General features: G+C 42.5%; 1 protein-coding gene across 1 annotated transcript in view; it reads left to right on the top strand.

Moving 5' to 3' along the window:
* Positions 1 to 5,269: 5,269 nt before the first annotated feature.
* Positions 5,270 to 16,142, top strand: part of HTR1E (5-hydroxytryptamine receptor 1E) — a 52,416-nt gene continuing 41,543 nt past the window's right edge. The window contains exon 1 of the mRNA XM_060755045.2: positions 5,270 to 5,928. The gene's annotated coding sequence lies outside the window, so the exon portion shown is untranslated. The remainder of the gene's footprint in view (positions 5,929 to 16,142) is intronic.

The raw sequence follows: 16,142 nt of genomic DNA, 5'->3' as shown, positions 1-16,142 counted from the left end.
TCAAATATGATTAGAGTACACATTACATTTGTTTATTCTCAGCCTATTCTCTGCCCATAACTGCACCCTCATCACAAGAATGGGAAAACTGCATATGCTGAGAATGTGCTTGATTATATAAAGTGCAGTTTCAATACACTTAATGGCATTTTGAGCCCAATTCTATTTGGTAGTTCCAACTAGAAGAGACATGTTGGCTCAACAGGAATATGGTGAATCAATATGCCCTGGAGACTAGGATGCGGAACAATGGTTTCAATAAACTACGGGAAAGGAGATTCCACCTGAATATTAGGAAGAACTTCCTGACTGTGAGAGCTGTTCAGCAGTGGAACTCTTTGCCCCGGAGTGTGGTGGAGGCTCCTCCTTTGGAGACTTTTAAGCAAAAGCTGGGTGGCCATCTGTCAGGGGTGCTTTGAATGTGATTTTCCTGCTTCTTGGCAGGGGGTTGGACTAGATGGCCCATGAGGTCTCTTCCAACTCAATTATTCTATCATTCTAATATTGTGTAAGTCCCATTGATTCTACACTTGTACTGTAGTTGAAACAACAAAGTGGTTAAAGTTTTTTTTAAACTCCTAATTCTATGCATTCTTAAAATTCCCACTACAGTTTACATATGGTTATAGTAAAAAGAAAAGCATTGGGCCTGGAATGGAAAGTTATCTTGGCACATGGAGTTTTCTCCTTTGATCATTCAGAAGAATGAAAATTTGAAAGCCTTAGAATCACTTCCTTTATTAACCAGATAAATGTCTTATCAATTAACTTGCATCTCCACCAGGTTGACTTTCCTTCCCTAGAAAAAGAAATTCTAGAGCTGATCTCCACCATGCAAAGCAGAGATCTCTCAGCATGCACCATCCCTCCTACTAGAAATGATGCCAAAGACGCTGCTGTGTGATGTGCAATGAAAGAGGAACTGACTTTTAACAACACTTTGGTGCAAGCTTGGGCAAACTTTGGCCCTCCAGGAGTTTTGGACCCCAACTCCGGTAGGCTGTTAGGAATTGTGAGAGTTGGTCCAAAACTTTGGAGGGCTGAAGTTTGCCCACACCTGCTTTGGTGCATAATATGCAGCTGTCAATCCCATTGATGGTAGCTGAGGCCACCACAAGACCCAAAGAAATGCTCTCTGAATGTGACGCTCTTGCCAACATTGGTACAATCATATTTTTACTCTGGTTTTCTGGTTTTCTGGTTTTTGTATGTAGTTTAGGAGCTCTCATCAGTAGAAGTTTCTAACCTAAATATCTCAGTGTCACCTTAGATTGAACACTAACATTTAGGAAACACTGTATGAACACCATACAGTTTCCTGCGGAAACTTACTGGCAGCGCATGGGGTGCAGACACAAAATTAATAAGAGCATCAGCCCTGGCCTTGACTTACTGAATTGCTAAGTATGCCTGCCCTGTTTGACACAAGTCTGTTCACAAAAAGCAGGTGAATATAGCACTGAACAAAACATGCAGAATCATCACAGGATGTCTCAAACCTACCCCTGTTGATAAACTCTCCGAGCTAGCTGGCATTGCCTCCCCTGATGTGTGATGGGAAGTTGCTGCTGACTTTGAGAGAAATAAGGTTGAACACTGTAAAAGCTATCCACTGCATGGCTATCAGCCTCCTCCCAAAAGACCCAAATCAAGGAAAAGCTTCATGAGAACCACCATTCCTCTTAATGTTCCCCCAGCAATAGCAAGAATATCCCTCTGGGCAGCTAAACCAGGAAATCCCAAATTGATGACCCCCCCCCCCCCCCCCGAGTCTGCCTCCAGGGACAAACCAAGAATGGGCAACTTGGAAATCCCTGAACAGACTCAGAAGCAGAATTGGCAGATCAAAACACAACCTGGCAAAACAGCACAACCTAAAAGAATCATCCACCTTGCGCAACTGTGGAGCAGAGCAAATAACTCTGCGTTGATATGCTTGTCCACAATGCCCTGCCTCATGCACAGAGGAAGAATTGTTTAAAGCTACAAACAATGCAATCGCTGTTGTCCATTTTTGATCAAAAACTATTTACCCACTTGTGCCCCTTCTATTTTTATCAGTTTTATACTTATTTATGCAATGCTTTTGACATGCAATAAATAAATGAAACAGTGGGAGCTGGAGTGATAAAAGGGTCACCTTTCCAGTCCCTACCCATCTTGATTCCTTTGTTGGAAACTGCTTTAGGCCAAGCGGTGCCATTGAGACATTTAGGATAGTGTCACCTACATTGTCTGGAAGCAACTAGACAGATTTTCAGATAGGGATCTTTTCTCTGAAATAACCTTGGGATCAACTCTAGTGAACCTTGGCTTTCTGCAGGCAAAAGATGTGCGTTATCATTCACCTACTCTCCTAAATCTGAGCAATTTGCTCAATGTGTTTACTTTCGTTTCTGCAATTCTGTTTGCTTACACTGTAGGGACTGTAGAGGAACATAATTTTGAATTTCTACTTTTAAGGACAAGGAAATCAAGCAGTTAAACTCAAGTTCCTGAATAGAAATGATGCAATTGCGAGGGATCCCACTGCTTACCTAATGGTTGGCAGAGACAGATTTTTATGAGAGAGTAGAAATTGCATGAAGTCTTTTAGGAAGTGAGTTGTTGGGTAAATTTTAAGTTTTTCTCATCTTTTGTTAGCATCCTTGCACAGAGGGTAATCAGAGTACACTGCATTGGTATGGAAAGTATGGTCCCACATATTTTGAAATTAGAAATTAGTATTTGGCATTAGTTTGAGCCAATGTAAAAACTATACTCATCCAAAAGCTCGGCCTGGCTATCTTGCATCCAAAATGCAACTTCGATACCTGCTGCTGTAAATACTGTCACATCTGGAATGTTTGTTTTTATGAACAGTGCCATAAAGTAAGACAGAAGGAGAGCTTTTTTAAAGTCAAGCATAAATTATAGTCAATGTATATTATTTTCCGCAGCAGTACACCAGAAGAGTGAATGCAAGGAGACAGAGGCAGAAACAAATGGAAAGCTTTAGAAAGAAAAGATGTAGCACCCGCCTCTACCTTGTATTTTCAGATGTGGATTTAATGAATCCAGAGAAATGGGGAGTGCCACATTAAGAACAGTGTATTTTATAGACAAATAGAGTTATGTATTCAATTATTTAAAATGTTTATAGGCTGGCTCCCAAGACGGTGAGCAATTAAATGAAAATTGCCCAAAAATTACACCATATTTTTACATTTTTCCCTGGAGAGGAACAATACTTTAAATGATAATGGTGCCAGTCGATTATTTTCACCTTCAACAGAAATTTTATGCAACTGAGACATTTAGATGTGTTCTCTAGTTGGGTGGTGTTGGTGTGTTGAGGAAAAATTGAGTAGGATGTGACATAGAAAGATTTCTTTCTTTGCTTTCCTCAGACTGAGGCAGACCATTGCCATTAACATTGGGAAACAATGTTGAAGACAGTGGCTTCAAGTAGCTTCCTTGTCAGTGGGGTGAATAATTCACTCCAGAGCTTGGCATGAAAGGAAAAGGATCCAGGATTGCTGTGTACCTTCAAGTTCTTTCTACTTATAGAGACCCTAAGGCAAACCTAGGCAAGATTTGTTCAAAGGGTGTTGGCTTTTGCCTTCCTCCGAGACCGAGAGAGTGTGAGTTGTCCAAGCTCATCCAGTGAGTTGGCATGGCCAACTGGAGAATTGAACCCTGGCTTTCAAAGTTGTAGCCCAGCACTCAAGCCTCTACACCACTTTAGTTTCCTATCCAAGGTGCTGAATATATTTGGTTGAAAATTGATTGAAGTTTGGACTAAAACCTGGAGTGTATCTATACTGTGTTTTGTATATATATATATATATATATATATTCCACAATGTATATAAGGGAGTGGAAGGGAAGGGTAAGACGCATTCAAAGTATTGTTAGTATTCTGTGGGATTAATGCAGTTGATGCCAAGGCTCAGTACTATGGAATCCTGGGAGTTGTAGTTTTACCCTTTTTTTCCAAATAGTTCTAGTGCTTCACCAAGCTGTCAGTGTACTCCAGGAGTAGGTTTGCCACCCTACTGACATGAAAGCGGTCATACAACACCAGGTGAAGCTAGGCTGTTTTATATTCAACTGTCTTACTTTGGGGAAGGGGGAGGGGGATGTATGCCTGTGTGGGGCTTTAGATAGCTAAGTTAATGTTTCAGTTGGTAATACATGCCCACCAGCACTTTCTGGCTGCTTCTGCAGTCTTGATATACTTATACATATTTCTGGGCATGTGTGTTTTGTTTCTCTCATTAATGTACCAGGATATCTTCCCCCCCTCTCTCTCTGTATAGATAGATAGATATGCTATATATGTTATATATGTCCTGATATGTTAGAGAGAGAAACAAAAATAACACACACAAATTTTGTTTCTCATATCAGGATATCATTTCTAATCTCTCTCCCTCCTTATCTCTCTCTCGCGCGCGCAATATATATATATATATATATATATACACACACACACATGTTTTGTTTCTCTCTCTATCATAACAGGATATCTTATCTCTCTATATATAGATATGTTATATATGTCCTGATATGTTAGAGAAAGGAATAAAACACACATACATATATGTTTTGTTTCTCTAACACATCAGAATATCTTTTCTAATATCTCCCTCCCTCCCCCCCTCTCTCTCTCTACACACACACACACACACTTGTTTTGTTTCTCTAAATCAAGACATCTTCTCTATGTGTGCGTGTTGTTTCTCTAACATGTCAATATATCTTCTCTCTGTGACTGTGTATTTTGTTTCTCTCTCTAACATACCAGGATGCATACATGCTCACCCCTCTCCCAACAAAAAACAAAAACAAAGACAGTCAAATATATTTCACATTCTACACTTAGTGGTATCCTAGCACCATCTTGATAAATGGATTTTAATGGAGGTTGTTTCTGCAACCTTCGTGCTTAGTGAATTTCCAAGGAAAGGCAGGAGAGCAAAGAGAAGCAATGCAGGAATCCCCTTCTTATGGGATAGATCTGTTTTGACTCCACTGCCTGGCAGCAGCTGTACAGCTGTTGAGGCAGGGATCCCTTCCTTCCAATCGCCTCCATGCTGAACCTGGGTCTTTCTGCCTGCAAAAGCTGTGTGTGGTCCTTCCCCTGCAGATTGGACTTGCACCTGAGCAACCCCTAGGTTGCCCCATATGCCTGAATTGGCATCCCTTTCCCACCGCTCTGACTGGGGCTGGCCTCCCCTCTGCTGCTGGGGCATCCCTTGGCAAGTGCTGCCCCCTGGCGCCTCCTTTCCAGACCCGACGCCGCCGCGTCTCAACTCCCTGGTCATTATATAAAAACACTCGGAGGCTCTTTCCTCGCCTCTGGTCTGTCTACACACACAGCGACCAAGGAGGGAGACCATGGACCTCAGTGCCTTCCTTGGCACACAAGGCTCGGGGTTGGCGCTTGGGCATCTCCAATAGGTTGGCATCAGACGTCTCTCTCTCTCTCTCTCTCTCTTTCCTTCCTTCTTTCTTTCGGAGAGACACGGAGGGAAGAGGACTGCCGCCTCCTCCTCTTCCCTTTCCCCCTTCTTCTCTTTCTTCTTCTTGGCTGGGAAGTTGGAATTGGAGAAGCCAAACGCGATGGGAAGGATGTAACTTCGGAGCGTGGATTGGGATATGGACCAAAGGCAGGCAGGCGGACCTCTCTCTCGCTGAGCCAGAAGCCGGCTCCGGAAGGTGAGGCGCTCTTGTCCTTTCCTGGAGGGGAGAAGGGGTCTGAGCTTCGGGTTAGGACGGGGTTTGAAGCCCAGCTCAGCCCCGGAGACCTAAGAGACCGAGGGAGCTTCCTCTGGCAAACCTCCTCTTGCCAGGAAAACTTGAAGGCGCAGAGCAACAACTGGGAGGAGAGCCCAGGGATTCTGACTCAGGAAGCGCTCAGGTTACTTACTATATACAAGCAAGGTAGGAATGCTATTATCTTGTGTATTGATCGATGTTCTTTCTTGTTTTGGAAAGTCCTGGCTTCCAGGAGAAAGGGAGTCGGGTGGTGCCGCCTTTTAAGAGGCTTTGGCAAAAGGAGGACCTTGGAAGAAGCTAAGCAAGATCAGCCCCAGGTGGGATTTGGATGGGAGACCTCCAGTGAATCTTGAGCGTTAGGTAAAGGTTTCCTCTAACGTTTTCAACTAGGACATCTATTCACTGCAGTAATATTTTATATATCCACTTATAGAAAGTAAAGGTTACTCCTTGACATTAAGTCTAGTTGTGTCCAACTCTGGGGGTTGGTGCTTATCTCCATTTCTATGCTGAAGGGCCGGCGTTGTCCGTAGATGCCTCCAAGGTCATGTGGCCAGCATGACTACATGGAGGACTGTTACCTTCCCGCCAGAGCGGTACCTATGGATCTACTCACATTTGCATGTTTTTGAACTGCTGGGCTGGCAGAAGCTGGGGCTAACAGTGAGAGCTCACCCCACTCCTGGATTCGAACCTGCAGTCTTTCAGTAAGCAAGTTCAGCAGCTCAGCGGTTTAACCACTGTTCCACCAGGGCATCATTACATGCTATATTTCAGAAGGAGGAACTGGCAGCACTACATCTCTCCCTCAGGAAACCTTGAGAAATGCATGAGGTTACCATAAGTCATGGACAGATACATATACAGAGTTCTCCCATAACTCTTCAGTGCCAATAAAAGTGGGGGCAAGCTACAGGTTTTCTATCTCTAAGCAGAGAGGTAGTATTGCTTCCCATTGCTGTTTCATCCCTATGAGTATTTGGAGACTGGGAAGTCAAGCATCAAATATGAGGTCCAGGAAGCAGAAATGATGCCTTTGGATACCTCTAGACTAGACATGGGCAAACCTCGGCTCTCTGGGTGTTTTGGACTTCAACTCTCACCATTCCTAACAGCCTCAGGCCCCTTCCTTTTCTCCCTCAGTGGCTTAAGTGGCTGAGAGGGAAAGGAAGGGGCCTGAGGCTGTTAGGAATGGTGGGAGTTGAAGTCCAAAACACCCAGAGAGCTGAAGTTTGCCCATGCCTGGTCTAGACTGCAGAATTCATGTAGTTTGCCAACTTGAACTGACATGGCTCAGTGTGCTGGGATCTTGGGAGATGGAGTTTTACATAGTCTTTAGCCTTCTCTGTCAAAGAGAAGAGAAGGTGCCTCTGCAAACTATAACACACATGATGGCATAGCATTGAGCCATGGCAGCTGAAGTTGTATCAATCTGCATGGATTCCACAATGTAGACACACCCTTTGTGGTGATGAGGTGCATTGTGAGTTTGTAAGGCCTGTGCAAAGGACTTGGGTGGCAGCTACATATAAGGTGTGGTGACTTACATCCAGAGCTACAGATGTACCTGTTTCAGGTGTTGCCAAAGAGACAGATGGAGTGAGAAATCATTGGTAATCCAAGTGTTTTGGACTTTGTTGTTGTGTGCCTTCAAAGAGCCCCTGGTGGCTCAATAGGTTAAACCCTTGTGCTGGCAGGACTGCTGACCAACAGGTTGGTGGTTTGCATCCAAGGAGTGGAGTGAGTTCCCATATATCAGTTCCAGCTTCTCATGCAGGGACATGAGAGAAACCTCCCACAGGATGGCAAAACATCCAGGCATCCTTTGGGCAACATCCTTGCAGACGGCCAATTCTCTCACACCAGAAGCGACTTGCAGTTTCTCAAGTCGCTCTTGACATGAAAAGAAAAAGTCATTTCTGATTTACAGCAACCCTAAAGTGAACCTATCATGGGACTGAGAGTGTGTGATTCACCCAGTTACTCAATGAGTTTCCATGGCTGAATGGGGAATTGAACCCTGGTCTCCAGAGTCATAGTTCAGTTCCGAAGTCACTGCACCACTGTTTTGGACCATAACACATCCACAATCCTTTAATTTTGACCATGCCGAGTTCCTCAGAAGCTGACATTGAAAGCATCCAGAAGGCCAGACTGGTTTCTGTCCCAGTATCAGTGGGTGCATCTCCATTGTAGAATTAATGTTGTTTGACACCACTTTAACTGCCATGGCCCAATTCTGCAGAATCATGAGAGATATAGGGCACCAGCACTCTTTGGAAGAGAAGGCTAAAGACCTTGCAAACTATAACTCCCAAGATTCAAGTGCATTGAATCATGGCAGTTAAAATGGTGTCAGACTCCGGGTGTTTTGGACTTCAACTCCCACAGTACCTAACAGCCTACTTGCTGTTAGGAATTGTGGGAGTTGGAGTCCAAAACACCTGGAGGGCTGAAGTTTGCCCATGCCTGGACTAAGGGCTGTATGACAGTAATTAGCAAGGAGTTTTGGACAGATTAAAAGATGGGTGGAATGCATTCTTACATCTGGACTTCTAAATGCTCTTTCTTCAGAATAGAGATGGATAGGTCTTCAGGAAATGCTCTCCAATGGTTAAGGAACTATTCTCTGGTCAGACATCTTTTTCAAGAACAAAACCAGAAAAAAGCAAAACGATTTGAAAAAAAAATATATAGTGACTGTGATCTTGTTCATTTATATGATGCTGAAAACTTCATGTGTATTTTTGTGACCTCTGAAGTTTGTATGACATTAGGAATTGCACAAAGTCATTGCAGATGTGATGAAAGTGTGTCAGTTCTATAATACCTTTACGATCCCTTTGGTAAATCCATAGAGATGTGTTTATTTTATTTTTTTATCTATTTATTTATTATGTATCCCATTTTACCACCAAAGTGTACAAGTCCATGAAATGGGTCAGGTTTAGAAAAGTGATTCATTGAAACACTGGAGGCCTGAGTTCATTCGTTTCAATTCCTAACTGAATGGTGCCTGAACTCCAAAGTCCTCATCTAACAACAAAACCAGAAAATGACTATGTTTTCTTGATTCTAAGACACACTTTCCGCACTTAAACAAAAACATCTCTAAAACAGGGTGTTTCTTAGAATCGTGTGTGTGTGTGTATTTTTTTCTGTTGGTGGTACTGAAATTTGTGTGTGTCTTACAGTCAATGGAATTGGGTTGCTGTGACTTTTCCAGGCTGTATGGCCATGTTCCAAAAGCATTCTCTTCTGATGTTTCACCCACATCTATGGCAGGCATCATCAGAGGTTGTGACAATGATTCTGGCCATGAAAACCTTTGACAACATAATCAGTGATAACTTAGAATTAATTAAATACAGTATTTGCACAACAGAAAACCCTGATCAGTCTGCAGATACAGCAGACAACCCTGATCAGTTGCTGCAGGTATGAATTTGTTTTGAAATTGAGAATGGGGAATGTGCAGCTCTGTACATAGCTGCTAATGGACTACATATGCCATCTTTCTACACCTATGCTGATGGGAGTTGCATTTTAGCAACATTCAAAAGGCCACCTGTTCTCTGTCCCTGGTGTAGATACTCACCCAGATTGTGATGTACAACTAAGCAGATGTAGCATTTGCTGCAGATTAAAATACACTCCCTGTTCTGCTCCAGCAAAATGATGAGTTGTTGCAAATGACAGCAACTGGAGCAAGGCCAGGAGAGGCCCTCCTGTTGACACGACTACATTTGGGATCTTCCAGTCCTCAGAAACAAAGGCTGTTCCTGTCACCTTGTGAGCACGGAGCATGCTGTTAAAACTGTTGCTGAAATCATACCAGAAACACTGCTTAGATATTCAGTTGACCGTAACAGTCGCTGTCTAGAAAGGAACCTTCCTTGAATAAATGTTACTTGCATAAGTAGCACTCCAACTTACAATTTCTATCCAGGAGATGTTAATTGGACAATATCTTTACCACCAAGTTCCCATGATTCTGATTTCTCCAGAACTCATAGGAGCCCCTGGTGGCACAATGGGTTAAACTGTTGTGCCGGCAGGACTGAAGACTGACAGGTTGGAGGTTCGAATCCAGGGAGAGTGTGGATGAGCTCCCTCTGTCAGCTCCCACTCCCCATGTGGGGACATAAGAGAAGCCTCCCAGAAGGATGGTAAAATGTCAAAACATCTGGGTGTCCCCTGGGCAACGTCCTTGCAGGTGGCCAAATCTCTCACACCAGAAGCAACTTGCAGTTTCTCAAGTCGCTCCTGACACAAAACAAACAACAATTGTTAAATGAGGTGGGAGAGAGAAAGAGGATCAGGGAAGAAATTGTCTTGGTTTCTTGTGAAGAACAAGTAGATGTTGAACTCTCATTAAGCATAAGTAGCATTCAGATGCTGTTCAGCTTCTCCAAGAATTCTGGAGTTTTTCTGCAATAAGGGTTCATATTGACCAAAATAGTGCAGGTGTTGTGCAGAATTATATCTTGAGATATAGTAACATGTTTTAGAGATCCTTATTCCATCCATGATACTGCAGAGAACTGTGATTTTCCTAATCAGGGGAGAAGGGACAATACTGTTTTCAGCCCAACCTTTTCCATAGAATCACAGTGTTAAGGAAAAAGGACCTCAGTCAAAGTAGAAAGCTATTTTTTAAACTCAAGAGAATACTTCTCTAGGAATTATTCTGTTCTCCGGCATGACTGTATAGTCAACTTCTGCATATGGAAGTCACACTGGAGAACCTAGAGATTCCTAAAGAGAATGTGTTAATCTTTAAAAAATCAAATCCTCAAAGTCAAACCCACAAATGTGGAGGGATGACCATAGATCCTTTTTTCATGGCTTACAGAGCAATTGCATCGACCCTGAAACAGGGAGTCCATGGCAAGGAAAGATGTGCTTCCTATGCTGGAGATTGAAATCCTATATATACAACCTTTGGGCCATAGGAAACCCATTTTTGTGGTGTCAAATATACATATAAGATGTATATTTGAAATGGAAAGATTAGATGTGCACAAGTCCATGCCATGTTTTGGCTTGGTTACACACACATACACATGAAGATAGATAGATAGATAGATAGATAGATAGATAGATAGATAGATAGATAGATAGATAGACCAAAGCCACATTTGGTCACTTCTGAGTTCAGTTTTGATGCCAACATGGACAGACTATGGTGTCCAAGGAGGTCTGTGGACCCACCAAAGTTGTCCACTTGTAATAACCAGATCCATGGTGAGGGGAGGGCAGCAAGGCTTTTCACCCTTTCCTTGTAACCTTCTTCATAGTCCCAGTAAGAAGGGAAATAGCTCTGCCAGCTCTGCAGGTGATGTAATTTTCTTTTTCCAGTCCAGGAATCTCAAATTTCCCTTGATCCCCACTCCCCAACACACACACACACAGACTATTCTTCCTTGCCTCTGGTAGATCATGGCTAGTGGAGCAGTCAAAGATCCACCAAGATCTGGCAAGGAGGCACAATATATGAACTTGCCAACTGAGGACCTCCCCAAGCCATATGAAATGAAATAGACTAGTCAATGAAATTTTGTGCCACAACACATTTGCTAGTTCTCGGTATGCTACAGTATTCATGTGTGCATTTAGACATTATTTTAATGCTCCCTTTTCCAAGCAGAGGCACTGCATAAAATAAATGGCAGTTAGAAATACAGAGGTTAATATTTTGAAAGCTCACATGAAAATGCCAAAACAAATTATCTCAAATAACATCTCCGGTGCAGGAGAGGGCAATGTTTTAATAGTTCCAAATCACTTCTCCCCTCTTTTATTTGTCCTGTATAATGATAATCACTTTGCTATTGGTAGTTACCGCACTTTTTCTTCCACAAACTATAATGGCATAAAGTCAATGGAATTCTTGTCCGGTCCAGCAGCTTCATTTTCTCTTGCAGAAGGTGAGAGGGGAAATTGATGGAAACTATAATGAGATAGTAATAATCTACAATGCAGAATTAAGGCAGTCTGGCACAACTGTAGCAGTGGTCATGGCTCAACATATGGAATCATGGAAGTTGTGGTGTGATAAGGCTTCATCGCACTTCAGCAGAGAAAGCTAAAGACCTTGTAAAATTAGAGTTTCATGTTTCCATGGCATGAGCCATGACAGTTAAAGTGGTGTCAAACTGTATTAATTCTACAGTGTAGATGCATCCAGAGTCAACCTGCCTGCCTGCCAGATATGTTAGAAGGAGAAGACTTCTGTGAATGATAAAAAGAGACTACCTGGGCCAGGCATGTAGCCGGGGGAGGGGGGGGGGGCTTGAGGGGCTTCAGCCCTCCCCCGAAATTCTGATGGTGGTTCGCAAAAAGGCCTTACTGGTGCATTATTTGAACTGTTATGTTCATTCATATCATGATCTGATCACCATACTCAATATATCCCATATGCATGGGGGTATTGAGGTAATGATACAAAAGGTTTGCTAGGCTAGACCCTCTTTCACTCGGACTCACCCCCCCGAAACCCCCCCTGAAAAAAAATCACCACCCCCACCCCCACCCCCACCCCCCCCCTGAAACAAAATCCTGGCTACGGGCCTGACCTGGAAAACCTTTTCTGCCCAAAGGGAATACAGAAGGTGATTTCTCTTTGGAATTCCCTTCTCAGAAAGCTCGGATTGGCAGGTAAAGCCTTCTGTTCTGTTTTGGCAGGCCTGGGGGACTGAATGGTCAAGGAGAAAGAGCCTTTAATGATATCCTGAATTCTATTTTTTGCTGTTTTCCTTTTAATGGTACATGTTTTAACAGGTATTGTTTTTGATAGTGTAATTACACTTTTAGTTTTTGCTCATTGTGAATGGCTAATTGTTTGTTTTAACTGATGTAAGCCACCTCAAGTCCCAACTGGAAGAAGGTGGAGTATAAATCAACATAACAATACAACAAGCTGGAGTGCTGATCCCATGGCACACCAGACATTGTTGGACTGCAACTCCCCAAATTATAGAGTATGCAAACGAGGACTGACAGAAGTTGTGACCCAAAAACATGTGGAGAGGGGCATGAGTTCCCATGAAAGTTGTAACCTCCCAAATTGTTCTACAAAATTTGATATGTTACAGTCCTAACCTTCCTTACTCAGCTGTGTGTCTCATTTTATCCAACCAAGTTTGCTCAGTTCTGACTGCATTTACAAGTGGAACCTCACTCTTAGGTACTAAGTATTTAAGAACACATTCAAATCCTGTAGATGGCTAGAGTCACTTTCAATAACCATTCCAGTAAAGTTGATACCCAGAAGTGCCTTGGGATCCATCTACACCAGTGGTTCTCAACCTGTGGGTCCCCAGATGATTTGGCCTACACCTCCCAGAAATCCCAACCAGTTTATCAGCTATTAGGATTTCTGGGAGTTGAAGACCAAAACATCTGGGAACCCACAGGTTGAGAACCACTAATCTACACTGCAGAGTTAATGCAGTTTGACACCACTTCAGCAGCCATGGCTCGATGCTATGGAGTTTTATTACAAGGTCTTTAACCTTTTCTCTCAAAGGGTGCTAGTGCCTCACCAAATTACAATTACATGATTCCATAGCATAGAGCCATGGCAGTTAAAGTAGTGTCAAATTAATTCCACAGTGCATTAATTCCACAGTATAGGTGCCCCCTAGGAATTCTGGATCAATTTGTCTATATAATAAGTACTCTTGAGCACTCTGGCAACATTTTGCTTCCTTTGTAAATTTAATAGTGATACAGTGGAGTAGAAGAACAGATTTTTACCCAAAAGGAATATAGGAAATTATGTCATATTTGATGATATCTCAGCCCCAGGTTACAGTTGTTTTTCCTTTCTCTGCTAATATGTATCTATCCAAGCATTTCCCATCATATGGTACTATCTAGCAGTGTATTTCTTTACGGTGGCTCCTGATCACTTCCATGACTATATATGCTTTGGATTTTTGCCTGAATTTGAAAGGATGTATCCAATGTGCTCAACACCATCCTCAAGATAAGTTCAGCACTTTGGACAAAACCTTAAAAGCTGAGGCTAAAATTCAGAGAGGAATCAACATCATACTGAAATAGATCCTCTGGCCATCAATGTTTCTTGAGCATATTTTGTGAATGATTGTACAAATAACAGGCAATAAATATAATCCAATAGACAGCCCTATATACTGATACATATAAATGGATTTAATAAACATCAAAAACTAGCAAAAACAACAAACACTATCAAAATATGTAGTTATAATCCTGTCGCCAGCAACAGAAGCTTGATATAACATGCTTGCCAGTTGTATGGAATTCATATTTTTCCAGGGAACAAGGGGCACATCTCCACTGTAGGATCAATGCAGTTTGACACCACTTTAACTGTCATGGCTCAAGTCTATGGAATCCTGGGATCTGGAGTTTGGTGGGGCACCAGCACTCAAGATGGTAAGCAAAAGAGAGCCAACAAAACAGCTCAGTGAGGACTGAACAAATTCGGCAAGGAAGGATAGGATCTGGCAGATGATGTTGGCTTAAGAGTATTCCCCCGGAACATGAAGCCCTTTAGGGCAAGATGGAAAGTGGGCCTGTTTAAAAACCCGCAGAAGAGTTTAGGCAGACAAATACACTGAATCTCTAGCATAGCCCACTAAAGACTTGATTAGCAAATGAAAAACAAGAAAGCTGCGCCCATACCTTGGGAAGTCTGACTTGGCCATGGTAGTCCACTCTCTGGTTACATCCAGCTTAGATTACTGCAATGCTCTCTACATGGGGTTGCCTTTGAAGACAGCTCGGAAGCTTCAACTAGTCCAACTCTCGGCAGCCATGATTCTAACAGTACTGTATAAACGGTTCCGGCCCAAGCTAACTATCCGACTGCGTCTCGGCCTATGAACCCACCAGGACTTTGAGATCTTCTGGGGAGGCCCTGCTCTCGGTCCCACCAGCATCACAAGCGCGGCTGGCGGGGACGAGAGATAGGGCCTTCTCGGTGGTGGCTCCCCGGCTGTGGAACGCCCTTCCCACAGACATTAGATTAGCACCATCTCTAATGGCATTCCGCAAAAAAGTAAAGACCTGGTTGTTTGTGCAGGCATTCGAATAATTAGTGCAATGACTGGCAATGACATAGGAATGGAACAATGGATGACGAATCTGAATCATGTTTTTTAGTGAAGAGACGCTATTGAATGGTTATTATAGTAATTATATACTAAATGTGTATTAGATTGGTTATTAACTGTTTTATATTGGTGTATTAAATTTTGCTGTGTCTTGTGTCCTGTGAACCACTGTGAGTCGCCTCCGGGCTGAGAACAGCGATATAGAAGTAAAGTAAAGTAAGTAAGTAAGTAAATAAATAAATAAATTTTCTCTGAATGTATGTCCATGCTTTCTAATTTGTACTTTCAGGCAGAAGGGTTGTATGAACTCATAACTTGCTGACATCTTGGTCAGAAGAGATGTATGAGAGAGAGGTGTTTATATAACCACAGAGAACGGGGAATTCCTTGAACTGCAGGATCTGATGGCCTGCAGTTCAAGTGACATTGATCAACTGATCAATGTCACTTGACATTGATCAATGCCCTTGCATTATAGTATTGAGCTTGTTTGTATGAAATATGGTGAGAGGCACGCAGGAAGCCCTGAAATATGAATGAGAGGCAGGCATGATTCCCTAACCCTTACCATTGCTTGGACAGAAAAAGATGCATAAAGGTTACACTTAATTGGAGGAGTGCTTCCAACAGATGAAAATATAGTGTCCTAGAAAAGGGCACGGCTGCCTAGATGGCTGGCTGTAGAGTTTTCAACCAGGACATCTATTCACTGCAGTAATATTTTGTTATATGTCCACTAATACCAAACTAATAATGCTTGTGAAAATTATGCCAAGCAAGTCTTCTGTTGCTACAGTTCTAGTAGATGTTTCCTTACTAGTGTAGTAAATAGGAAGTAAACACCAATGAGTTCTTATCTATATAAATAAAAATGCAATGTTCGTTTGTGGGATTAACATAACTCAAAAACCACTGGGGGAATTGACACCAAATTTGGACACAATACACCTACTAACCCAAGGAGTGACCATCACTCAAAAATTGATTTTGTCATTTGGGAGTTGTAGTTGCTGGGATTTACAGTTAACCTACACTCAAAGGGCATTCTGAACACCAATGATAGACTTGAACCAAACCTGGCACACAGAACTCCTATAACCAACAGAAAATACTGGAAGGGTTTTGTGGGCATTGACCTTGAGTTCTGGAGTTGTAGTTCACCTACATCCAGAGATCACAGTGGACTCAAACAATGATGGATCTGGACCAAATTTGGCATGAATATCCCATATACCCAAATATGCACACATATGGACATTTGGGAGTTGTAGT

Source organism: Anolis sagrei, chromosome 1 (genome assembly GCF_037176765.1).
Source record: "Anolis sagrei isolate rAnoSag1 chromosome 1, rAnoSag1.mat, whole genome shotgun sequence".
NCBI classification, from domain to species: domain Eukaryota; kingdom Metazoa; phylum Chordata; class Lepidosauria; order Squamata; family Dactyloidae; genus Anolis; species Anolis sagrei.
This window is presented reverse-complemented; position numbering and strand designations above follow the sequence as displayed.